The sequence below is a fragment of the Mustela nivalis genome (genome assembly GCF_964662115.1).
Source record: "Mustela nivalis genome assembly, chromosome: 2".
Taxonomy (NCBI): domain Eukaryota; kingdom Metazoa; phylum Chordata; class Mammalia; order Carnivora; family Mustelidae; genus Mustela; species Mustela nivalis.
Window position 1 is genome coordinate 184,137,514 of NC_139021.1, and position 26,198 is coordinate 184,163,711.

A 26,198-nucleotide genomic window follows, 5' to 3' on the forward strand; every position below is an offset into this window, starting at 1 on the left:
AGACCAAGGTAGGCTGTTAATGTGACAGTGGAGGGACACTCCCCAGACCTCACTCTGTGGTTTCTGACTCTCCAGGCAGAAGTGGGTTATCTCTGGGAACAGACAGACGACTGAATGGTCAGACAGACAGCCACCACACCACCCTCACCACCAATTTTGGCTTCTGTGATGACCTTTCTTCTCACTTTGCGTCATCTTCTTTTAAATCAATGGTTCAGTGCACATGGGCTGGAGTGAAGAAGTGTCCCCCGGGGGGATCACAACCACTTTTTCTTTTTCAGATTAATATTTTTGGAGGTTGAGACAGAACGTCTGGCATGTGGCTGGTTTTCCTGCCTTGATTTTCATTTGTAGATGCCCAGGTAGAGGCGAACGAGGAAAATCACAATCTCAGCATCCCAATCCCCACATCTCTTGATTTAATTTCCAAGTCACAAAAATGCACGCACTTCTGGCTCATCCCAGAAGGGCAGAGGAGGGGGAGACCCCCTTCCTCCTGGCGGCCCAGGTGCACACTCCCCAGCACTTCACACCACTTAAAGGATTCTGCCCAAACTGCCAACAATGTGTTACAAACAAAACCCTGCCCGAAAATGGATCAAAAACACTTTGTAATAAGTGTAGGAGCGGCTTTCCAAAGGGCCAACGTCTGACAAAATCCCCGGTCCTGAATGATCAACACTCAAAGAGCCCAGCACAGTTTGGGAAGGCCTCCCCCAGCTTCTGCATTGGAAGAAGTAGCTCTCTGTGCCAATCTACACACACACACACACACACACACACACACACACACACACACACCAATTGTCTTTGGTTCACTGGTTTGTATGTATTATATACATTCCCCAGGTAGTTTATCTGGTCACCGTATTTCCAAAGGAAGAGCTGTATAAGATTTGGGATCATCTTTGCCCAACAACTACTGGATAATGGATCCCAATGCCACAAATGCCAGTGGTCCTATACCTGATGGCTGTTTCTCCTAAAAGAAAGCAGGTGCTATTCATCTTCTCTTTCAGGACTTTCCTCACATCACCCCTTCAGCACCAGCAGATCTCCTGACCACTCAGTCTGAGGCCATCCGTAGCACAAAGCTAGGCGCACAGCAGCTTTCAGCAAGGGCTTGTTGAAAGGGTCCTGAATTTGCACCTCCACAATCCCTAGGACATCTTCCAGGCAGATGCTCACCAATCTTGATTGCAAAACCCATTTCCTTTTCTGTCTGTATCACCCAACTGTGGGGACCTTCGGCCCTCATGCCCCCCACCTCCATTCCTCCAGAATGCACCCCCCCACCACAACGGCAATCGCTGATTGGCTGAACTACCCAGATCCTAGGTGCCAGCCCTTGGCTCCAACCCTTATAGAAATACTAGGGGTGGGAAAATCAATTGTGTTAATCGGCAAAACTCTCCACTGGAGATGCTGTCCTAAAAGAAAACCACATGTAAAACACGTAAAGAGGGGAACTCTGTAATATGTTTCTTTTGTTATACGACCCTCGCACGTCTGTCCGGAGTTTGGGGCTTTCAAACCACACAAGGTTTTATGTGATCATTATAAAATCCCTTCTTTTCCCAAAGGCAGGGTAGTAAGGATTAAGTTTGACTACTGAAGACAGCTTTGTTGTAAATGGTCTCTAATGTCACTAAAGTAGCTTGGAAAGAAAGGCTTATTAAACAAATTTCTTGGGTTACAAATCATTGGAAGCAATCACATGTCATGTTCATTTGTTTAACCTGAAAGGTATCCATTTGGATGTTTAAAGAAATGATGCAAATTAACATTGTTCCCAGTGCCCGCAAGAAAGCTGGCTGGTCTTAAAGGACATTCAGGGAGGCCCCTTGAAGAAGTCAGACTGACATTGAGCATATACTCCTGTGTTTTTACACCTCTTTTGCAAAAAAAAGTCATTCATGGAAATCTGAAGAAGAATGGGATATGATTTATGAGTCCACCGATGGGAAACCCCAAAGGAACCTTGTCCACCTAGTCCAATGCTGTCATCCTACAAACAGAGAAATCAGGTATTTATACAGCGAGAGGCTGGCAGGACAGCATCCCAAATCTGACCGTGTGCTCCTTACACGCCAGGCCATCTCCCAGATTTGGGGCTATCCTTGTGTTGCTTTAACAATAGAAAGTGCTTGTAGGTGAGGGTGCTCGTGTAATGGGACAAAGGAATGAGGCATACAGGAGCTTTTGAGAAATGCTTTGAGTTTTCAAACATTAACATCAAGAGGAGAAGAATTTGCCAGCATGTGCAGGGAGTGAGGATTTTAGTGCTGTTCACTGGAGAGTCTGAGTTCAGACTTTGGGAGGGCCAGGCCTTGACAGGAGAGGTGGCCTTCTCCCCGCCCCTTGGCTCTAAGGCCCCAATTTGGCTCCTGACCCTGGATCCCCTTGTGAAGGCAGTGACAGCATCCCCAGCCTCCCCAGCAAGGTCGACTGGGTCCTGCCCACAGATCCAGGTACTTGTATTGCCCGTGGGTGCCGTACTCTGTCTCTCTTGCCTATCTCTCCCCAAGGCCACACAATCTCCTTAAAGGGCCTTAGGATCACCACGATGAACTTTCTTTCCCGGGATGGCAATCAAAGATGTTAACACCAGCTAAAGTCTTTCTACTAATAACTTGGGAAATCATATTCAAATACTATTCAGAAAAAAAGCAAAGTAGGATTTAGTTATTTTTTATAAAATTATATCACAGTACACCTGCTAAGATACTAGAAGGCACCCTAATTCAATTTTGGTGTTATTTTTCCTTTTCAGTTCTGTTCGGATCACAGTTCTGAGTCTGTAGATTATAACAGACCATAAGAAGACAGGCTTCTCTGGTGCAACCACTCTGGAAAACAGCGTGGAGGTTCCTCAAAATGTTGAAAATAGAACTACCCTATGACCCAGCAATTGCACTACTGGGTATTTACCCTAAAGATACAAACATAGTGATCCAAAGGGGCACGTGCACCCGAATGTTTATAGCAGCGATGTCCACAATAGCCAAACTATGGAAAGAACCTAGATGTCCATCAACAGATGAATGGATAAAGAAGAGGTGGTATATATACACAATGGAGTACTATGCAGCCATCAAAAGAAATGAAATCTTGCCATTTGCAACAAAGTGGATGGAACTAGAGGGTATCATGCTTAGCGAAATAAGTCAATCAGAGAAAGACAACTATCATATGATGTCCCTGATATGAGGAAGTGGTGATGCAACATGGGGGGTTAAGGGGGTAGGAGAAGAATGAATGAAACAAGATGGAATTGGGAGGGAGACAAACCATAAGTGACTCTTAATCTCACAAAACAAACTGAGGGTTGCTGGGGGGAGGGGGGTTGGGAGAAGGAGGGTGGGGTTATGGACATTGGGGAGGGTATGTGCTATGGTGAGTGCTGTGATGTGTGTAAACCTGACGATTCACAGACCTGTACCTCTGGGGATAAAAATATATGTTTATAAAAAATAAAAAATTAAATTAAAAAAAAAAGAAGACAGGCTTCTTGTCGCTGATGTTTCTTACTCCTACTTGCATGCCTTGCACAGAGCAGATCATCTTAAAAAATCCTTTACAGATCAGAACATTGAGGATTAGAGAATTTGAAGAAGTTTCCTGAAGTTTCACAGAGAGCCAATAGAAGAGGCCAGAACCAATGGCAAAGATGTTGATTTCTCTTGCCTTCTTAGCTGAAGTGCTTATGGCTACCTGGAGCCACGTTAAGGATTCTGAGGCGTGTCAGTCTCACTGGAGAAAAAGTACCTTGATTTGATCACCAGTGTGTACCCGGGCCCACTTTCCAGAAGCAGCCATCCTGAACATGTCCCGGCGAAGCTGTGGTCCTGGGTGAGGGGGTTAAGAAGATCCATGACACCCCCAGAAAGTCACTGGGGCGTATCACAAAGCAACCCTGTGTTGGTTCTTTGAACAGATTTTTATTAACAATGTTAATATGTTGAGCTTTGCAAGTAACAAATGTCCCAATAGAGGAGTTGTACACACGGGTTGTTGTTTAAGATTTCTTTCCCACTAAGAAAAGAGAACCCAGGAACCCCATAGATGGTTTAAAGCACGTAGTCCTGTGATGGGACCAATGAGTGTGTGACCTCCCTTAAGCTTTGGGAGATACTCCCAGAGGTCCTTATGCCCACAAGCTAGATACAATGTGTCTATGGTATTTCCTGGGGCTGCCATAAAAGGTGCTACAAAATGGGTGTCCAGAAAGAAGACACACGTACTGTCTCATAGCTCTGGAGCCCTGGAGTCTGGTGTGGAGAGGGCCTTGCTCCCACCGAAGGTTCTAGGGACGGATGCTGGGCACGCCTGTCTTATCCCAGGCTCTCCTCGGGGGAATGCATCGCTCGGCACCCTTCATCTCAGAATTCTCCCTGCGTCCGCCTTCACCTGGCCTTCTGCTTACGAGGACACCAGTCCTACTGGGATTAGGGGCCCAGCCTAATGACTCATGGTTATTTGTTACCTCTGTAAAGATCCTGTCTCCAAATAAGGTCACTTTCTGAGTACTGGGGGGTAGGACTCCAACACATCTTTCTGCGGGAGCACAATTCAACCGTAATAGCGTCCACACAGCCCCAAGCAGTGCCTGGCACCCGTGTGCTCGCTGAACAGCACCTGAGACTGGCCTGGCTGCCAGGGCCCGGGAATCTGGGTGTGTCCTGATGATCCCCAGGACCTGAAGGGCCCTGCACGGCCGCCTCTGACCACAGGCACTGGAGACTAACCCCAGGCCCCTCTGCTGGAGCATCACCCGGACGGTGCCTGGAGTCCTGTCGGGCCCTGCCCTCTGGGAGGCCCCGGCAGGCAGTCCGCGCTCCGGACTGCGGCCCCGCAGGGCAGAACCAGCAACAGGATTAGTGGGCGCACCCCGCGCGGCGCCCCCCACGCCCCACCGCCCTCCGCAAGACTGCGACCCGGCGGCGCCACGCGGCCAGCGAGGCTGCGCGGATCAGGGTCCGCCGGGCGCCGCCGCACTGGGCATGCTCCGGCCCCGGGGAACGCTCGCGGGGCCCAGCCCCACCCCGCCCTTTCGGCCCCGCCTCCGCCCCGGCCGCGCTCCCCGCACTTCCTGGCCACGCCCCATCTGGGCCCCGCCCCTGCGCGCTTCGGCTTCCCGCGCCCCGGCCGCGCTTCCGTCCCGCCCAGGCCACGCCCACCTCGGCCACGCCCCCAGAGCGTCCCGGTCCCGCCCCCGGCCGTCCCGGCCCCGCCCCCGCGCCCCGGACGTGCCCAGGCGCGCGCGGGCTCCTGTGGCGCTTGGATTTTCCGCGCTCTCAGCTCCTCGGGGTCTGCGGCCTGGGCGACGCGGTGAGTGTCTGGGTTGCTGCCCTCCCGCAGAAGTCGGGGCCTTTCCTAGGATGGGCCGTCGTCTGAAGCCTGTGGTCCTGTGGGCGGGGCCGCCCCCCCTCCCCCGCCTGCCCGCTCCGCCCAGGCCCCACGTGCGCCCAGGTGCGCCCAGGCTGGGCCCGCCTACCCCTGGCCTGGGGCCCCTGGACCACGTTGCGCTGCGGTGACCGCGGCCCACTGTGGGCTGCTGGCCGCCGCACCGCACCTCCGGTGGGCCCACACCTTCGACGTTGTCCCTGCGCAAGGCTCTGCCCTGCCCTGCTGACCAGCGCCTGGGGCCGCCCTCTGCCTTCTGTTCGCAGGAAGCTTCCCGAGGGCCTCCGCCGGCCCCTCCTTGCAGTAACCAGCCTTTCGCCTACTTCTGGGGCAGAAATCCACCCGTCCTCCCCGTGCTTAAGGCAGCGCCGGAGGAGGACCCCATTCTGGGGCCTCATTATCGTGGCTGGTGTTTGTGTTCGTTTCGCCCTAATTGCCTCTGTAAACACTTAGGGTGAACAAGTGGGAGTCTGAGAGCCATTTACTACGCTGGGCGCCATAATCCCCACGTCTGGATCCTACAGCAGAGCAGTGTTCGAAACCGCACATCGCTCCCTCCCGGCCTGGCCTCTGCATTTCCCGAGACCTCGGAATGGTCTTGGCTCCCAAGACCTCTGCTCGGTACTTGCCTTTGTGCCTGGAGGCCCATTTTGTAGATGCGAGCATAGCGGTTGGTTCGGTGGGCAGCCATCATGCAGAAGGAGGCTGCTTTGTCCAGGAGGGGTCACCTCTGTTGTGGCCGAACAAGACACTGTTGCACATAAGGAACGGAGAATTGGACTATTTAAATAGGAGTCTGGAGAGTGTCCAAGGCAGGCCGTCCTCTCCATCTCCGAAAGACACATGATGAAGAGATAGCTTTGTTGTTTCCAAGTCCTTCGATGGGTAAAACACAGAGGTGCAGAAGACACAGAGACAAAAGCATGCAGGGGGCAACACAACTTTAAGGAAACAGTGTCAGAGCTCTCCTCCCCAGCCCTGCCACCCCCCGCAGCAGTGAGTTCAGACTGTTAGCTCAGACACATCGTCCTGAAGGCAGGTCACACCATGTCCACACTTGGGGAGGTCCAGAGTCTGCTGGTAGCAAAGGAGACTTGGCCTTGTTCTGGCAAGTGTTGCATTTCCTCCTGGGTTCTTGCCTTGAGCTGGGATTTGAGTAGTAGAGTCCGGTACGGTATGCGGGTGGGGTCAGCTGGGCCTCCAGTACAGAGCTGTAGAGTACGGCAGCTTTTCCACGTGAATGCACGTTTCATTAAAGCAAACCTGTACTGTCACAGCCCTATTCTGGAGCTATGAGACCCTGCTCTAAGACGCCTCCCCTGCCGGCGAGGGAGGTTTAGAGAGCAAAGCGCTAGATGTGGACACGCTAGGACCGTCTCACTCTTGTTCAGTGGAGATTCTCAGACCTTTCTTGTCCTCTGGTTTGGGGTCTCACTTGGACCCTTCACCTGGGCCTTCTGTCCCCACAGTCTCCTTTGCCGGGGTATGGACGCGGGCCTCGTCTGTCCGTGCGGGAAGAGAGGGTGGTGGGGCCCGAGAGAGAAGGGGGCCTCCCTGGCATTCTGCAGTTTCCTCTGCTCCTCCCATCTCAGGAACCCAACAGTGTGCTGCTCAGTAAACTTCCTCAGCTGCCTTGAGTTTTCTCGTTTTGCCGAGGACACCTGGAAGCCACGGATTCAGACCACCAATGCGGTTCTATTCCAACTCCCTGTTTTCAGCCTCAAGGCTCTTTTCAGTTTGTAGTACAGTCTCCTTAATAGAAAAAACATGGAAGCAAAACAGTATTTTCTGAATACTCATTTGCTGTAGTCACGTGTTAAGGTTATTGTCAGGTTTGTTTTTATACTCCACTCGGACCTTACCGAACTACTTAACTATCAAATTCCTCTTGTAGGTCAACTTACCCTGAGGGTTTTGACTTCCTAGCATGTCTCTGGTCCCTGCAGACATGTAGGTTGGGGTCCCAGTCTCTGAAAGGCCCTGAGCTCATTTGGCTACTGTCCTAATCCTTCCTGATAGGTTTCTTGTTCCTGGGGTAGGTAGCTTCTGGTGCAGATGCTTTCTGAAAGAGCTTGGGACCTATCTCAGAATGTCACCCCAAACCTGAAGCTGTAAAAATCGGGAACATGTAAATTATAACATTCCCACTGGGCGTGAGTGGGTTCCCTGTCAACCTTCTCATTTATGCAGACGAGCGAGCACACGCAACGGCACCCCATTCCCGGTTTAAAGTGAAAGTATGTGTGCTCGTCTGCATGGGAGCAGGGGTTTGAGCTGTGCAGGAGAGCTGGTTTTCCTGTGGGTCCCAGGGTGCATTTTCCCCTTCTGTTAGCTCTGGAGGCCTGTCTTGGGCAAAGGTAGATGGAAGGTTGAGACCCAGTGTTGCAGACAAAGTACCGCCAGGTGTGTGTTCTGTGGCCTTTGGGTGACAAGTGCATATTTGCTGGTCAGTGCAAGAGTCATTTCCTTTTGATATAAAAAAGTTTCATAATAAAGAGCTTAGATGGGGGCAGGGGGTAGGGTGCAAGGTTTGGGGAAAACCATAGAGTGAATATAGCAATGTAGTGAATGACTTATTCCTGTGTGTAGCTATTAAAATGAATCATCCAAGAAGAAGAATAAATCATTTTGTGACCTTTTGTAACCTTTGAAGGAATCCGAGTGGTTTTGGCAGATGGGGCTTCCATGTAAATTGGTCACAGTGTCTCGCCAAGGTGCTCAGACTCTCCCTGGCAGCGAAGCCCATGTGGGGCAGCCGTGCGCCTGATGTCTGCCTTAGTGAGCTAACTAAATAAGGAGGCAGCCCCAGGGGCCACTGACACAGCAGTGACACTACTGGCTACGTTTTAAATGCTGAAACTCATTCTCGATACAAGTTGTTTTCATGTTCTCCAGGGAGGCAGGCCTCCTGTCCCTGTCCCCCGCTCCTGGAGTAAACTTAGGCTTGTGATACAGCGGTAGTAAAACCAGTTAAAAGTTCCACAGAAACATTTCCTTACAGATGCTAAACTTGTTGTCCGTGTATGTGCAGCACCATGAAAGGGATTGAGAGAGAGTTATAAATGCCTCGTATGTTCACTCTGCTACTTCGAAGATTGTCTTGTTAGAATAATTTCCTACTGGCAGCACTTGTGAAGTCAGCAGGGGATCCGGGCCGAGCTCTCTGGCCCGTTCCCAGAAGTCTGGGGGTGACACTGAACGCGCAGTCCGCCAATGGCACCACTCGTAAAAGCAGGCACTTGTTAAATCTATTTGTTTTTATTATAGACATCGATCTGCCAGTTGCAATAATGCATTTATGGACATTTTTCTGCAAGCACAGCGCTGGTGGCAGTTTTTACTGACAAATTGAGTCATATGGAGAGTAGTTTTGAAAACTCTTACCTTACTGACAGACGGGGCAACTCCAGCCCTGCGTGGTGAGAGGTACCAGGATGAGTGAGGAGAGAGAATTGAATCGTGGCAGAACACGGGATGGGACGGAGAAAATGTTGGAATTTAATAAGTAACTGGTGGTTAATTCTTGTTTGTTTTTAAATTGCTAGCCACTACAGTTTACTCCCCTGTCAAAAGGGCTAAAAGTTGGGACCAAAGGTGTTACCTTCAGATTTTGACCCGCTTGTTTGGGGTCATTATTAGAAGCCCCCACTGGAGTGTGGGATCCGTTGCTGTCCTTGGAGCGGGCTCTGCATGAGCCGTAGCAGATCAGCTTTCTCTGACAGTGGTCTGAGCCCTGCTGCTCTCAGAATTACTGAAGGTGCTGGTTAAAAACGGCAGATTATGGGACGCCTGGGTGGCTCAGTTGGTTGGGCGGCTGCCTTCGGCTCAGGTCATGGTTCCAAAGTCCTGGGATCGAGTTCCACGTCGGGCTCCTTGCTTGGCAGGGAGCCTGCTTCTCCCTCTGTCTCTGCCTGCCATTCTGTCTGCCTGTGCTTGCTTGCTCTCCCTCTCTCTCTCTTTCTGACAAATAATAATAATAATATATATATATATAAAAGGGCAGATTACAGGGCTCCTTGTCAGACCTATGGGGTCAGAACCTGCGGACCTGTGTATTTGCAAGCTTCCCAGGGTATTCTAGGGACCCTAATGTTTGAGCATCTCTTGAGAAATCTTTGGGATGGCTGAGGATAATGATGCTCTAGCCCAGGTGAGCTCCGGAGCTCTCTTTCCAGAAGGATCCGTTTGCGGCAACGTTGTTCTCCATCGCCTGTGCTTATGGATCTGTGTACGGCTTTGTAACTCCTGAGGGACATGTGAATCTCTTCAGATTGCAAACCTAACATGCTATCGTAGCGTACAGTTTTCGGCCTTGTGGTTATGACAGAAGATGCAGATGTTACCAAAACTTTGGCATTACTTTTAACAAACAAACGTTAAGCATGGACGGCCATATTATATTTCACTCCCGTCTTTCCTTCTGACTGGCTGGTGTTGCTTTTCTCCCTGTGTGGGTAGAAGCATTTTCACGGTTTCAGGTGAGGGTTCATTTTCAAATACACAACTGAGTGTGTTTCTGTGGAACTGAGTTGAGTTTTATTTCAACGGGGCCTGAGTGGTGTCAGAATAAGGGGAGGGACTTGGGTGGTTCCGTTTGCTAGTTAGGCGACTTTATTTTTTGTTTGTTTGTTTGTTTTGGGGTTTTATAGAGCAAGAGAGAGAGAGAGACAGAGAGCAGGGGAGAGAGGGAGAGAGGGAGAATGTCAGGCAGGCTCTGTGCCCATTGCGGAGCCCAAAGCAGGGCTCGATCTCATCACCCTGAGAGCATGAAGAGTCAAGTGCTTAACTGACCCAGCCACGCCGATGCTCCACCTAGTTGGGTGACTTAAAGCAAAGGTTAAACCCCAAGCTGCCTCCCCATCGGGCTGATGGCAATATCACGCCTAGACTGTCTACCTGGTGAGTATAAGCGCATGAATCAAAAATCGTGAAGCACTGCCTGGGGAGGAGTCTTAGTCTGAACCACAGTCCCATGTGGGAATGAGATTGTACTTGGAAGAGGGGGAGGAAGGAGCCAAACAGAAGTCCTGGTTTCCCTCCAGCCCAGCCAGCATCCTTGTTTCCTAGATGCACAGATGACCCCGGCTCCCCTGTGGGGCAGCACGCACAGGGGTAAGCGTGCCGCCTCCAGTAACAAGACGGCCTCTTTGGACGTGGTTATATGACCTTGAGTAAACTTACTCTATTTTTCTGAATCGCGGTTTCCCCTCAGATAGGGAAAAGGATGCTGCCATCCATAGGGCCGCTATTGCCTGTTCGGAGGGAGTCCTGTCTGCAGACCACACCGGGCCCTGGTGAGCCCCGAATGACAGCGACAGTTGACGTCTGTTTGCTCGGAGCCACCAGCTGGTTTTCGGAGGAGGCAGGGCTGGTGCCGGAGTCTTGGCTGCAGGGTTCCACCTTCACGTGTCTGTGATTCCAGGGGCTCGTGGCCTTCTGTCTGGTCTGGAGCGGGATGCGGCCCAGAGCTCATCAGCTAGGTTTCTCCAATTCTCGTCGTCTCTAGGAGGTGGTTCCCTCTGCGGCCACTTTCCATTTTCTCCCCGTTGACACTGTGCGAGCTACGGAGGTGGCTGATGTCGAGGCGTTTCCTACTCAGTTGGCAGCACTGTGGGCTTCCGTGTGCCATGCCCACGGCAGGCTTGTGCCACGTGGGCTGGGAGCAGGCCGGTGGGCTCGGCAGGTGTGTGCCTGGTGGGCTTGCCAGGCTCCCGCGGCCCCGGAGTCATCTGTCAATCTGTAACAATGTGCTGACGGATGACACACCACGTCGGACACTGGCAGGGCTCAGGACCCAGTAGGGACACCGGCACAGGACAGCATTTTCCCGTGTGTGACTGTTCCAACCACAGTAGCAGGGGGTGAGGCAATCCTGAGGTCAGCTCTGTCTAAAATAGAAAATCCACAGTAATTTGTGTGCATGTCTCTTTACCCTCTTCTGGTTTAGCCCGGTAGAGTTAGGTAGTCAAGTTCCAGAAGGTTCCCGCCAGCACGGTAATGCTGTTGCTGACGCCGGCGCTTCCTGAGGGCTTACTGAGCCGGCGGCTTAGCACAGATGGACTTCTCTGTCCTCAGGCTCCCAGGATGACAGAGACACCGTCCGTTTGTTTTGTGTATGAGGAGACGGGCTCTGGGGGAGGCTGAGTGGCCTGCCGAGGGCTTGCAGGGTAGGAGCGGAGCTCCGTATTAGCCCCACGCTGTGCCGTGCTGCCTTTGCAGGGGTGAGGCGGAGGAATGGCACAAGTCCTTCTGGGGGCGAGATGTGGCATAAATCAGTGCATACCCATGTGTCCGAACTTACATGTTCTGAACCTCCCAGTACGCACACCCCTAGTACAGGGCTGAACACAGGACACGGCGAGACCACGTCGAAGGCTTCCCTGTACACCCTGTACGTTGTTTGAGAGCGGGAGCACAGTCGTGTGGGTGCCGGAGAAGGGAGGCGAGCTCCCTGAGGGCCAGGCTGTGTTCCGGACTTCAGCCACGTGCCTCCGCCAGTCCTGACGGGCCGTGGACTTGCTCCCGATTCCAGCGTTTGTGCAGAGACTCCTAAGGTCTGTCCAAGTGGCCCATGGGCGGGACTTTGCAGGCTGAGCCGTAGGAACGTGGCTCCGGGATGAAGGCGGGCCTGTGAGCGGCTCGGCGGGAGGAGGGGTGGGAGTCGGGGCTAGAGAGGAGACCCAGAGTGAGCAGGAGGCCCGCCAGGAAGGGGCCTGTTTTCTCTGAGCCTTGGCCCTGGGACCTTTGTGAGTGGGGGCCACTGAGTCCTCTGCTGGGGAGGAAGGAATGACAGGCAGGAGGGGGAAAGGTCGGGGTGGCGAAGTGCAGTCACGGGCATCGTGTCCGAGGTGGCGTGGGGACCGTTTGTGGGAAGCCCAGGGGTCCTGTAGGGCTTTCTGACAGAGCGCCGTGCGGTGAGGGAGGAGGTCCTGGAAGATGACTGTTGAGAATGAACTGTTTAGTGAGAAAGGAAAAACGTGTGGTGTGTATGCTTCTTACTCACAGACTCTAACATCTCGGGGACGTTAGGGAAAACGATCTGGCCTTGGAAGGGTAAATAAACCCTTTCTGTCGTGCTGGCATTTGGGTTCTGGAGTGGGGGCTGCCTTCTGTAACCTCGCCCGGGCAGAAATGTCAGCAGGGCGCGGGGGGCTCATTCACGGCACAGCCGCCCCGGCCCGTTCTCCGCGGGGGGACCGGTACGTGCGGGGAGCCGGCCTGCCCACCAGGGGCTCTGTTTTAGGTTCTCAGTGCTTCTGGCGGTGCGCCCGGGTGAGGGCGGCCGTGGTTGGGGGGAGCCAGTGGTTGAAGGAGGTTGGAGAAGGCCTCCCCAGGGACAGGGACTTGTGAGGGGGCCGTGAGCCATGAGAGGTGGGTGGCTTTGTGGAGGGAGGCCTGGGCTGCGCCACCGGGGGGGTTCGGGAAGGCCACCCTCTGGCGTGCTGTAGGGACAGGCGGAAAGGCACCAGTGGTTTGCCTGGAGTCAAGGATGAGGTGCGTCGAGGCCGCCTGGCTGCGCCGGCTGTGTACTCCACACTGGTGACAACCACCTGGCCGAGGTCTTAGAAATGCGGCCGTGAAGCCTACATGGCCTGAAGTTGTCATGGTTACAAAGTGACATCGGGGGGCGGGGGCGGGGACCCAGGGGTCCTCAGCACAGCACCTGATCAGAACCGTGTTCTGTGTAGTGACGTCACTGGGCTCTGCTCCTGCGGGGGGCTGGGGTTGGGGGCCAGGATGCACAGGTCCCGAGCACAGCGCCGATCAGAACCGGGTTCTGTTTGCAGCCGCTCTTGTTAGTAAGGCTTTTCACACTCAAGTGGAAGTTCCTAGAATAATGGGCAAAGAAAAGAAATGATCTATTTCCAAAAGTTACTGAATTTAGCTAGCTATCCCAAGAAAAGCCCATGTGTGCTCTTCTTTATTGTGCAGAAAAATTTGTTTCTGTCACCGTTGTGTTATCATCAGATTAAGCTGTCGAGTCAGATGGATGCGGAGCCTTGCGCCGGCGTGTCTGCTGAAGAGCGCCTGGCGCGCCTGCCCCGGCCCATCCGTCTCCCGCGCTGGCGGGGCGCGGTCCCCACCGCGCCAACAGGGAGCTGGCGGGGCGCTGCTCCTCTGATGCTGCTCTTGCAATTTGTTCCAGGAACTGTCAGGACAAATACGCAGGTTCTGAAATGGAGTAAATGTTCTTAAGGTTCAGCATTATTCACCCTTTTGGGTGTAGTCAACCCCTGGAAAGGTCATCTTCTGCCCACCAGCAGGGCGGGCTCTTGGAGCGCTCTGCGCACTGTCTGTCCTGGGTGACCAGTGGCTTCCCGGGACACCCACTTTCCGGGCTAAACCCGGGAGGTCCTGGGTGAGCTGGGGTGGTGGGGGCTGGAGAGGAGACGTCCCTGCTGCTGCTCTCCTAATAGCTTGAATTCATGTGGGGCTTGCGCTATGATCAGTACTTCATGTTGCTTTTGTTTTTCCTACAAAAAAATATGGGCTTTGAAAATGTCCTCTTAGCTTTTTCTTTTTTTTTTTTATTTGTTTTTGGTGGGGTTTTTTTGCTTTTGTTTGTTTGTTTGTTTGTTTTGCTTATTTTGTGGTTGTTGTTGTTTTGTTTGTTTTTTTGCCATGCGTGTAATCAGAACATTTCCTTCTGGACTGAGATCACCATTGCAGTTCCTGCGGAATCGTCTGGACTGTTGGTCTCTCCAGAAGGACTTGTGGAGCTTTTGGTTCTGATATCCTGAGTGATTTTCCTTTTCTGCCTGGTGAGGTTTCTTGCCAGGACGCCTTCTCTGAGCCCAGGGCGGCTCTCCTACCAGCCAGCGCGTATCAGGACAATTAAGACAGGCTGGATTCCTGGATGGGTTAGTTAAATCTTCTTTTGTGATGGCCAGAATAAGTGTTTCCGGCAGATTTCATGTTAGCTGCGAGCATGTGTTGTGCCTCGGTGGTGACCGGCATTCCTGCAGGAAGTCCCACTTGCTCACTGAGAAGCCAGCTCGTGGCCACCCGGGTTGCTGGTCTGTTTTGATTGTTGGGTGCTTGTGTTTCTGGTCTGGATTTTTTGGTTTTTTGTTTGTTTTGTTTTTTTTGGAGCTGAACATGGGGCTTGAACTCATGACCCTGAGATCATGACCCGAGCTGAGATCAAGAGCCGGATGCTTAACTGACTGAGCCACCCGGGTTCTTCGCTAATAGAGCACTGGCCTCAGGCCACGTGGAGTTTACCTAGACCAGAGCGTCATCTCTGGGAAGCCAGGTGAGTACTGGCCCCTCTGTCCGGCTCTCAGACTCAAAGCTGCCTCCTGAGGTTTGGAACAAACTGCTCAAGGGCTCTGGGTTTCGATGGTGGGGATTTTCAGACCTCCCTTCCTGCACCACTGAGGCAGAAGCTGCCTGGCTTGTTGCTGTGACCTCAGTTGCTTGGCCTCCCTGGCCCGACATAGTCCCCTAGTTCCTGAGGGCACCAGGAAGCTTCTGGGGAATGCCTCACCCCACACAGAACGAGGCCAGGTGCCTGACACAGGGTATTGGCTTAGGCAGATCCCAGACAATGGAAGCTCCACACCAGGCATAAGACCAGGGAGAGTCAGCCGCTGACCGTGTCTTCCTCCTTCTGCTGAAGGCAAGGGTCTACAGATGCTCCCGGGTCAGTCCTCCTGCCCGCCCAGATCCCGGATGGAATGAGCCTGTGGGACCATCTCGAATCCACTTTCAGCCCAATGGCCATGCACATCTGTTCTGGCACTGTGTCTGGAAGCCTGTGCACCAGGCCTTGCCGTGCAAGTGGGTGGGTGGGAGACGCCAGCCCCTCTTCCCAGAGCCCCCTCTGCTGACCCAGCCCAAACACAGCTGCTCTCTGAGTCCTTCCAGTGCCTCAGGCCCACACACTCACTCAGATGTCTGTTTTCCTGGTGGTGATTTCATCTCTCGATGCTGGAGTTCTGTATGAGAAGCCCTCCAAGGCCCGTGTGGGCTTGTACTTGATGGAAGGCCCAGCCAAGGGTTGAGTGTGTCCTCCCTGAATTCACATGCTGACACTTAACCCCCGTGACTGTATTTGGAGAAGGGCCTTTAGGAGGTAATGAAGATGAAACAGGGTCATAAGGTGGGGCTGTCCTTCAGCAGGATCGTGGAGACAGTGCTCTCTCCCTCCTCCCTCCTCCTGGGCCCTCCCCCTCTGCTCCCCCCAGCCCATTCTGGTCCCTACCATTTGAGGGCATAGGGGAGAAGGCAGCCCTCTGCAGGCTGGGAAACGAGCCCTCACCAGACATAGAGTCAGCCGGAACCTTGATCGTGGACTTCACAGCCTCCAGAACCCTGAGATAATAAATCTCCATTTAAGCCATGTAGCCTATGGTATTGTATTATGGCTAATACATGGGTAAAGAGCAGACTGGTTACTTCAAAAGCACAAAACTTACTGGGGGCTTGTGTATAAATTCGGATTTGGGGATGAGGGCAAGCTTGTAATGAGACAGTCGCGTAGGATGGTTCTCAGGTTTAGTTCCTGGCATCCCCAAAGGTGTGAATGTGTATAAAGTAGCAGAAAACAGAATAAACAGAAACAAGATATTCATCTTACTACCAGGGACCCCACATGTTGCAGAATGGGGAGTGGCAGGTTAGGCAAGACATGCCGAGAGCGCTGGTGGACTGTTGGCAGGCCTGGGAACGCTGTGGCCCTGGGTGCCTGTGTTCTGGGATGCTGTCAAGGCTCCCAACCTCGTATGCAAGGGGCAGGTGTCAGGAGAGTCTGGTGTAAGTGCGGGGCGACCGGGATTTTTAGGCCTGATAGGGTTGGGGAACTAGCCTAGATTTGCCATTTGGGATTTTGTACAGGTTGTTTGTTTGTTTGTTTCTTGACATTGGTAAGTTCAGTCTCTGGTCCTGCCCAGATCAAGGAGCAGCGTGGGGCCATCCTGTTGGATACCAGCTAGAATTCTAAGAATCATTCGGTTTGCTACTTTTCATGTCAGTTGTCTTTCAGGGTTTTTGGAGGCCTCTGTTGAGTTGGGGACCTAGCAAGGCATTTCTCACTGACAGTTGCTGGCCTGCACTTGCATCAGATTGGCCTGTGTTACATCTGTGGACATTGATGGGGGGACCTAGAAAGGTAGGACATTGTTAAATTTACTTCTCCCCGAGCAGATTGTGCTATGGGGTGTAGATCTGCAGAAGGCATCAAATATGGACAGATTTTTATGCCAGTTGCAAAGAAAAGTCAAGTTGCAAACTTTTACGTAATGAATTTTGCCCCCGTGGCCTTGCCACATGGGCCAGCCCCCAGCACCGTGCCCCCAGAATGCTGCTGGGCAGGGAGAGACCACTGCGGTCCACGTGGGAGAAGCTGGAATCCCGGCTGATGGAGTGTGCTGCGCTTCTTATCGTCCTGTTAATATTTAAAATGTGGATTTGAATTCTCAGTTATGTTTTATTTATTTATTTATTAGCACAGCTATGTTTGTTGTTTAATTCCATAGTGAGAGTCTCTAAGAATATGATTAACCTTGAGGGCCATCTTATAATGTAATTATTAATGATTGATTCTGTTTATCCTGGAAATCAATAAGAGAGGCATAATGGTGCGGCATGTAGCTGGGCTCAATTTTGTACATTTCGTAAACATGGTTCTGTGACAACAGTGGTACGGGATTATTACCCGGGCCGGGGGTGATGAATCTGAAGCGTGTGATTAGTTTTGCACAGTGATTGTGGTATGTGGGGCTCCTTATATGACTTTCGTTAATGCGGCAGGCAGTGTTAACGTGGTTGACGTGTCCTGCCACTAATAGTCAGGGCGGGGACGGACAGTAATTGATCTTCCTGGGAGTGCCGTGATGTAAAAACAATTCAGGCTGTTTGAAGTATATTTTACAAGTGTGCATTGGGCCTTTGGGATGTTATATTGAAAAACCCAATTGTACAGTTACCATGGGAACCCAATTAGAATAGATTGCTTGATTTTTTTTTTTTTTTTTTTTTTTTGGTCTTTCATCTTGACCAAAAATCTAATGTATTTTAAATGTTTTCATATGGAATTGTTTTCATACACTGACTTGCTACACTTGTTTCCAGCTCTAAGCTGAAATAATGATACATTCTCTAGTGCAGCTTTGTAAGGAAGTCTCCTGGAGAGATTTAATCAAATTTTTATGGAAAAGTTTGTACAGGTGGTGGGAGAGGTAGAGGTAGTAGAAAGCATTGAGAAAGCTGGGAAAGTGGTTATTTTCCTCGGATGTTCCTCTGGTTGTGCTCTGGATGTCAGAGAATATGGGGTTTTCCTCTGTTTTTCCTCCTATTTGCAAATGGAGGCATTAGGGCCTCAAAGGCCCTTGGGTTGCAGGGGGTCAAGACAGCAGGTGGGGTAGGACCTACCGGGTGTCTGGACTCTTCCCTCCACACCAGTGGGCTCATGGGATCTGGTTTCAGAGACTTTCTGCAGTCCTAAAACTTACTGGAGATCCCAGAGAACTTCTGTGAGTCATACATCAAACTCACCACATTAGAAGTTAATGTTGAAAAATTTAAGACTATTTATTAATTCATTCATGCAATAATAAACCTGCTACATTTTAATGTAAATAACACATTTTTAAATGAAAAGTAACTTTTCCATAAAAACAGTGAAATGAGCAGTATTGATTTACTTTTGTCCCGCGTCTTCGCAATGCCTGGATTAGAAGGGAGGGGTCTCACCCCTGCTCCTGGCCCTGTCTGCTGTGGTGTGTTGGGGCTGAAGCTTATCAAGAGAGTCTGGCTTCACACAATAAGTAACTGGTAAGGAAGGGCATTTCCATAGCTTTTTCAGGTCACGTGGCTATCCTGTAAGATGGTGTCAGAACTCAACAAGTACTAGTTTCTTGAAGGATCTTCGCTGGGCGGCATCTGAGCCCTTAGTGAGGTTTTTGTACTCCCGTACGTGGAAGTTGATTGGTGTGTCTTGCACCTTGAATGATTTTGTTACATCGTTCTTTGGTCTTTGGAAAATACCGGTCTGCTGATTTACGCACAGGTTCCAAACGCTGGCCGGTCTCATGATGCAGTATTGAAACCCGTGCCTGCTGCTACCACTGCCTTTCTCCTTAGAACACCCTCCGGATGGGGAGGCTAAGTCTGGGTGGTGGGTGCCAGTCTCCCAGAGCTGTGATCATCACTTAAAGCTCTCCACTTACCATTAGCAGCAGGGACTGTCGACACGTCGCTTACGGTGACATGCTCCCTTTGTTTATCTTTGAGAAAATGTCTGCCGGATACCCACGTTTGAGTACCTGTCGGTCGTTACTCATTCCTACAAGTAAATTCGTGTTCCACGGATAAGTCGGCGGGTTCGTGCAAAGAGCTCCCCAGCCACGCAGTGTGTTCCTGCAGACCAGCCACGGTCCCCACCTTGCTGCTGGAGTGCTCCCACGCACTGCCCGCCTGTGCCCGGAATACCCCAAACAGTCGAGATTGTGGAATAAAGACCCCCAAGCTTGATTGCTTCATCCAGACATTCTGGCTTGAACCTGGCTTTTTCCCCTTGACCCTGACTTTGCGGAGTGGGCGGGGCGGGGAGGAGGACTGCCTCTTACTCTTCACCAGCTGTGTTCACGGCTGTTTCTGTCCTCCTCTCCACGCTGAAGTGTGGTGTTTGCTGAGCTTTTCCATGGTGCCTCTTGTCACCCTGGGGACGTTGTCTCCCTTGTGCCGTTCATGTGCCGAACACACGGTTTGACCTTCATGAGTTAAACCAGCCCCGCATTCCGGGAGGCCCCCGCTTGGATGTCTTGGCATCGGTACCGTCATGCTGGCTGGGCTCAGTTTGTTTCGTCTTTGAGGATTTGTGTGTCCGTGATTCCTGGGGATACTGACCCGGAGCTTTCTTCTCTGGGAGGGTCTTTCCGGTTTGGAGTTGGAGCAGCCCTAGGCGCGGGAGATCAGGCATCTCTTACTTCCTGGAACGGTTCGCGTGCTGTTAATATCATTTCCTCTTTGACCGTGTGACGGGTTTGCCAGTGAGGCCGCGCTGGCCTGCAGGTTTGTGGGAAGGATGTTAACGATGCACAGGCAGAGTGTTATTCAAGTCATTTCTTTCTTCCTCAGTGACTTTTTGGTAATTTGTGATTTTCGAGGAATTTGGCCATTTCATCCCAGTTGTTTGAATTTATTGGCTCAACGTTACTTGAATATTCTCTTATTGTCCTTTGAGTGTCTGTGGGATTTAAGTCAGGTCCTTGCTTTTATCACCGATACTGGTCATTTGTGTCTTCTCCTTTTCTAATTGGTCTGGTTAGTGGTGTGTCCATTTCAGAGAACTAACCGGTTTTAATAGATTTCCGCTCTCTTTTCTTCTTTACTGATCTCTTCCCTTTATTATTCGTTTCTTCTGCTTCCTTTGCTTTTAGTTTGCTTTCTCTGTCCTCGCCCAGGTGGAGCTTGGATCATTGACTTGAGCCCTTGGTCTTGTGTCCTGTTGGCCCAGCGCAGCGTGTTCCCTCATAGCGTGAGCTCACTGCAGCCGCGTCCCGCAGACGGCTGCCTCGTTGTCTTACTTTCATTGAGTGCCCTGCATGTTCCCGTTGTTTTGTGATTCCTTCTGTAACGCGAGGCTTACTTAGAAGTCTGTCTTTTCACTTCCAAATAGTCAGGGATTTTTCTGGTATCTGTTGCTGATCTTCCGTTTTTTTTTAACCTCATGCTCAGAGGACATAACTTTTTATGATTTCAGCCCTAAATTTATTGAGAATTGTTTCATGGCCCGGAACATGACCTACGTTGGTGAATGTTCTGTGGTGTTGGGGAAAGTGTTCTTCTACGTGTCCGTCGGGTCTGGTGGGCTGACCGTGTAGCTCAGGTCTTCTGTCTCCTTGTTCTGTAACTTGTTAGCAATAGCGTAGAATTTCTCAGTTTCCCCTTCAAGGCTCAGCTGTGCTTCCTCTGCCTCAGAGTTTTCGTTAGGTTTGTGCATATTTGAAATTTTTATTCCTCTTGGTGAATTAACCCACTTACCCTTATGAAACGGCTATCTTTCGTCATAATAGTAGTTCCGTTCTGAAATTCCTTGCTCGGTACTAAGATGGCACTCCAGGTTGCTTTCCTTCATGTTTCTGTGGCAAGTGTCCTTCCACTCGTTCTGTTTTACTGGTTTTGGCAATCTGTCCTGTTTCCCCCTTCTGACCACTTGCAGAGTTTTTCTTTATCACCTTTTTTCAACAATTTGGTAACGACGTGCCTCCGTTTACTTCTCTTTATGTTCTCATGCTTTGGTTTCAATGAGTTTCTTGCATCTGTGAGTGTAACTTTTTCATTCAATTTGAAGAAATAGTTCATATTTTTTCAAATATTTTTCTGCCCTTTTCTTTTTTCTGGGGTGACTCTAATGTGTGTCAGATTGCTTAATATTGTTCCATGTCTTACTGATGCTCTGTTCATTACCCTGCAGTCTCTTTTTCCCTTCCTGGATAATTTTTTAAACTATTTTGTCTTCATTGTCACAAGCCTCTCCCTTCTGTCGTGTCTAATCTGTTAATCACACTGGGTGTTATTTCTCCTTTTAGATACTGTATTTCACATCTAAGTTTCATTGGGGTCCTTTTTTATATATTCCCTTAGCATGTTTTTGTTTTCTTCTATCTTGAACATGGGGACACATTGATGACAACGGTTTTAGCCCAGGCCGGCTGGCTCAGGGCCCGTGACTTTCGCTCATGGATTTTGTGTCAGCTCTTGTGCCTTCTGTCAGAGGCTTTCTGTTTGTTTTCTGTTTCTTGGCTATATTTGGTTAGTTGTGGTTGCCAGAAAGCCACGCACTAGGAAGGTCAAGTATGCCAGGAAACCTAGGCTGAGGCCAGCTCACGCAAGCACAGGTGAAGCCCGTCAGCGCGCACGGGCGGCCGTGGCGAAAGGGAGTGGAGCTGCCCAGGCTCACTGTGTAATTAGGACGTGAGAGGACAGGAAAACCTTGACCTGTGGGTGGGATTTGTCACCAAGTTTTAAGTAAGGGACAGTGACAACTTGATGTTGGCTTTTTCGAATGCCCAAATGCAGGCGTGGCTTCTACATGAGGTTCTTGTCCTTTGCTTTCTTGTGGCTCCTCCGTTTAAACTGAAGGGTCCTGTCGTTTGGGGGACGGAGAGTGACAGTCCGGGTGGGCCGGCCGTGCTCTTCCTTGACCGGGTAGGGGGTGGAAGAGGGTCGGAGAGGAATGCATAGAGGGAGGGGCCTTCTCGGGGGGGTGCTGCCCACGAGTCCGGTGCGAGCCCGCGGAGGAGCGCCAGGACAGGATGGGGGGTGGCTGCCAGCGGCTGCCGGAGCTGTCCCTCGTGTTGCTGCTCTGCCTGCTGGTCCCCGTGCCCTCTGACCCTTGGCAGTGTTTTCTGCTCACACCAGATCCTGGTGGGTGGAGAGAATGACGCATAGGTGAGTCCCAGGTGCCAGGTGTTGGGTTAAGCTGGTAGAAACGGGTTGACTCCCTGTTAAGAAATTTAAAGAAGTTTATCTGTATTTTTACTCCAAAGGAGGACCATTTCACCTCCATACCGAGAGGACCAGAATTGGAAAATCGGAGGAAATCAGGGGCCTTTTGAACTCAGGTTATGTTTTCCTTGTCACTGTTGCAGCTTTTAATGCGTGGGCTCACTAGACACGAGCTCTGCTGAAGGCCGTCATTCCGGCATTTTCATGCTGGGGAAGAGGAGACCAGACGGGAGAGGAGCTGTGCCCCTGCCCGACTCACACGGCACAGCTGTTGAGAGTCGCCAGCGCAGACCTTCGTCAGTTCAGTTTAGTAGCAGCGATAACACGAACCCCCCACATTGCTGTCTTCCTGACCGTCTAGAGAGCTCTTGGCTATGCTGCGTTGGAGACGTCCATCAGTGGAGGTTGTCCTTTGTCACCGATTTCTCGGGTAGCGAGTGTGAACCGCTCAGTGCACACAGCCAGCCTCGCGGTTTGCGCTGCGCCCTCCCACAGCCACGTGCACACTCACCGCGTGCCCTGCAGCGGGACCCGCAGTTGGGGTGGAGGGTCTGCCTGTGCGCTTCCCGCTGTGCTCCCGAGTGTGAGAACCGCTCACGGTCACGATTGCACGATGTTTGCGGGGTACTCCCTGAAACAAGCACAGCGCCTCCTGCCGTATATGAACGGCCAGATCACTTCAGCGACCCCACGTCTCAGGGCTGTAGGAGAAGTAGGGGCAAGTGCGTTAAGGACCTAGCTCTGGGTTACACGTGAACGTCACACACGTGGACCAGCACAGCGCACTAGCGTGCAGCAGAAATGAACCGTTTCTGGCCGTGGTGATCAGGTCATGCAGGTTTCTCTTCGCATGGCACCGAGCCCTGCGGAGAGGCCCTCAGCTCTCTCCCGTCTCCAGACGGACCGCTGCAGGTTCTGTCACTTACCCAGCTTACGGGATTTTGGCTTCAGCGTTGTTTGCTATAGTGATGTGATCATAAGGGGTTTTCCGGCACGTTTTTCTTCTCTCTTTCTCCTTTCCCTTCCCCCTCTCCTCTTGCCTTCCTTCTTTTTTCCTTTTAAAATTTTGTGTTGTTTGATACACACCAACGAGTGCGTGAGAGGTCTATGCGCTATGAAGCACGGACGATGCTCAGGGCCTCGGCCAGCTTCTCTCTGGTTTCAGAAGCACCGACCCCGTCCTGGGGAGGGCACCTGCACCTCTTCCGTCCTGCCCCGACCTGCAGTGAGGCCTGTTCCCAAGTTTGTGTTTATCATCACCTTGCTTTTTAGATGTGTATCGTTTTCCCGTCTACTGGGCTGCTTTTCAAGGAGCCACATTTAGTGTGGCTCGTTTTGACTTTCACGAAGAGCGCATGATGTGGTCTGAGTGTTCCGAGCTTGCTTTCTTCCGCGCCGGATTCCGTCTGCACCGCCCGTGGTGCAGACGCCGTGTTTGCATCCCCGCATCTCCCGTGGGACCGTGCGGCTCTTCTCTCATGTCCTTGTCGGTGTTTAGTCCCCGGGCACTTGGATTCTTCCCAGCGTTTGCCCGTCACCCACGGCAGCTACGCTCCCGCTCGCACGCGGCTTCCAGCGCACATCTCGGACGGCTTCCTCGCTGCACACTCAAGGGCACAATTCCTGTGCCGTCACTGTTCGGTGTTACAGGACAATAATGTTTTGTGAAAACAGTTGAAGCAGACTGGGCTCCTATCAGCTGATGCTCATCCTTAACCCAAACTCGCAAGTTCCTTGGTCCTTGCTAAGCTGCCGGCTAGAAAGTAACGATCTCGTTGTGACCCTCATATGCGTCTCTCTGATTACCAGGGAGTTTGAGCAGCTTTTCGCGTTGCCACTCATGATTCCTCCTGCAGAATGCCTGCTCATTCCCTTTTGCCTGTGTTTCTACCAAGGTCTCTGTTTCTTACTGATTGACAGGAGAACTTTACCTTCTGGATCCGAGGGCTTTGTCACACGGGCAGCTGTTACTGTGCCTCCGTGTGTGCCGTACCTCTCCGTTTCCCTTCTGCGGCCTTTCGGGGCACAGGGGTCTTATTTTCATGGAGCTGAACATGATTGAGTTTGGGATTCTTGCCCTTTATAGTCCATTTCTGTACTGATACCGCCTTGTGTTAATTACCGCAGCCTCAGCCTAGCTCCTAGCGTTGGTGGCCTCAGTCTGCCCATCTTGCTCGTCCATACACATTTCAGATCAGCTTGTCAGAGTCTTAGAAAGAAGCCCTTGGTGTTTTGATGAGAGCCGCTTCCATCTATGATTAATTAATTAATGTGGGGAGACTGACATGGTGTTACCGGGTGACTCTTCCTCCTCACAATAGGCTGTGTCTTCCCCGTGCATTTATTCAGGTCTTCTTTGGTGTCTGCCGTTGTTAATAGTTTCTTTCTAAACCACTTGTGCATCTCTGTGATGTGCTCCCCAGATCCTTACTGTTTGTGTTGCTATTACAAATGACGTTTATTTCTTCATCTTGCCATGTTGTCCTCACTAGGACCTTCACGACCGTGGTCAATAAAAGCATGGTCAGAATTTGCATATTTGTTACCTATTTTAAAGAGAAACCTGTCAGTTTTCACCACCAAAAATGAAGTTTGTTACAGACTTTTGGTGGAAAGAAAGCTTCTTTTTTTTTTTTTTTGGTTATTTGAGAAATTTTTAAAAATCATGAATAGGCTCTGAATTTTACTGAATTATTTTTCCGCACCCATCAAAATGATTATGTGATTCCCACTCCCTATTTCTGTTGATGTTGGTAATTACTTCTCTAGATTTATTAATGCTAAATCACTTTTGCATTCTGTGATGAACTTGTCCACTAAGCATCATCTGGAGGGGGCTTACTGATTCTTGGTTTAGGGTGTTTGCGTCTGTGTTTATGAATGAGATTGCCCAGTCTTTTCCTTTCTTAGAGCATCCCTGTCTGGTCTCGCTTTCAAAGATAACCTGACTCATGACTGAGTTTGCCACTCTCTATTTTCTATTCTCTAGAAGAGCTTAGATCACAATGATCTTTCCTTGCAAAATTTGGTACATTTTGCCTTTGTAGCCTGCCTGGTATTTGTGGGAAGACCTTTTAATTAGTGATTTAGTTGCTTTTTTAGTTATAAGATTATTTATTTTTTTGAAGCTATAGTTAGATTAATTATATTAAGCCAGATTTTCAATTTTGCAGGGGGCGGGGGGATATAGTTCCTGGTGTTCTCTCGAGTTTTAAATCTCCAGAAATACATCCCTGTTTTCATTTCTCACGGTTGCTTATTTTCACATTCTTTCCTTGTCCGATCGCAGGCGAGTTGGCCGGTCTGTGTAGTCTTTAGGACCAGATTTGACTGTGGGGCCACATATCGTGTCTTAGATGATCTAATAGTTCATAAGTTTCTGCCACTGTTTCCTCCTGTTTCTTATTCTCTGTCCTGTTTCTGTCTCCCAAATTAAAGGCTTCCCTTACACCGTCTCCCCTCTCGCTTTGCCGATTTCCCACAGCATCCATCCTTGTAGTAGGTCTGTTTTCGCTCGTCAGCCTTTTCAGAGAGCTTTTAACTTTCATTATGATTTCCTTCTTGAAAAGGAGTTATTTGTAAGTATTTTAAAATTTCAAAACATGGAGATTTTTATTTATGGCTTCATTATCAATGTTGGTGGTAGGTTAATACTAAGGGGGCACCCCTGACCTTTGTCTGACGTTACTCCTGCAATGGCTGCATTTCGTGGAAGAAGGGACTTTTCAAATGTGGTTGAGGTCACGCGTCAGTTGACCTCAAGATCGGGAGAGTTTGGAGTGGTCCTGACCAGTAATCACGTGGGCTCCTTCGCAGCAGTGGGTTTGCCCGGCTGGTGGTGGAAGGGGACATCGGTCGGAGGCCAGCGTGGTGCTCTCTGTGGCTCTGTGGCTGAGGTGCTGGGCAGTGGGACAAGGTGCCGAGGGCGGTTGCTTTGGCCCGAGCCCTCCAGATGGGGGAATGGCCTTCACAGTGACCACACGTGCTGGCCAAGCAGTAGCATCTGCCTGACCCGGCTGACACCGGGACTGGTCTCTGAGACCCTGAGCAGAGGCCTGGCCGGACTAGTGGCCCTTCCGAGCCAGAGGACCATCAGAGACAGATGGGGGTGTTGGGACCACAGCGTGTGCAGTGAATTGTTCTCACCACTGGAGCAGATTGATACACTTCCAGTTACGTCCTGGTGCGTGTGTGGGGCCCAGAGGCTGCCGCCCTCATCAGCCTTGCATGAGGGCCCAGTCCGTGGGCGACTGCATTCGGGCGCATGTGCGGGAGTGGGGTGTCTGTCTCGTTCAGGACATGGGCGCTCCCCACTGCACCAGCCGCTGGGTCGTGGT

The 26,198-nt window shown here is 51.1% G+C and overlaps 1 protein-coding gene across 1 annotated transcript in view; it reads left to right on the plus strand.

The window, feature by feature from the left end:
* The first annotated feature begins 5,217 nt into the window (after positions 1-5,217).
* The window catches only part of MGMT (O-6-methylguanine-DNA methyltransferase), a 271,087-nt gene continuing 250,106 nt past the window's right edge, over positions 5,218-26,198 (plus strand). Inside the window, exon 1 of the mRNA XM_082719831.1 lies at positions 5,218-5,331. The gene's annotated coding sequence lies outside the window, so the exon portion shown is untranslated. The remainder of the gene's footprint in view (positions 5,332-26,198) is intronic.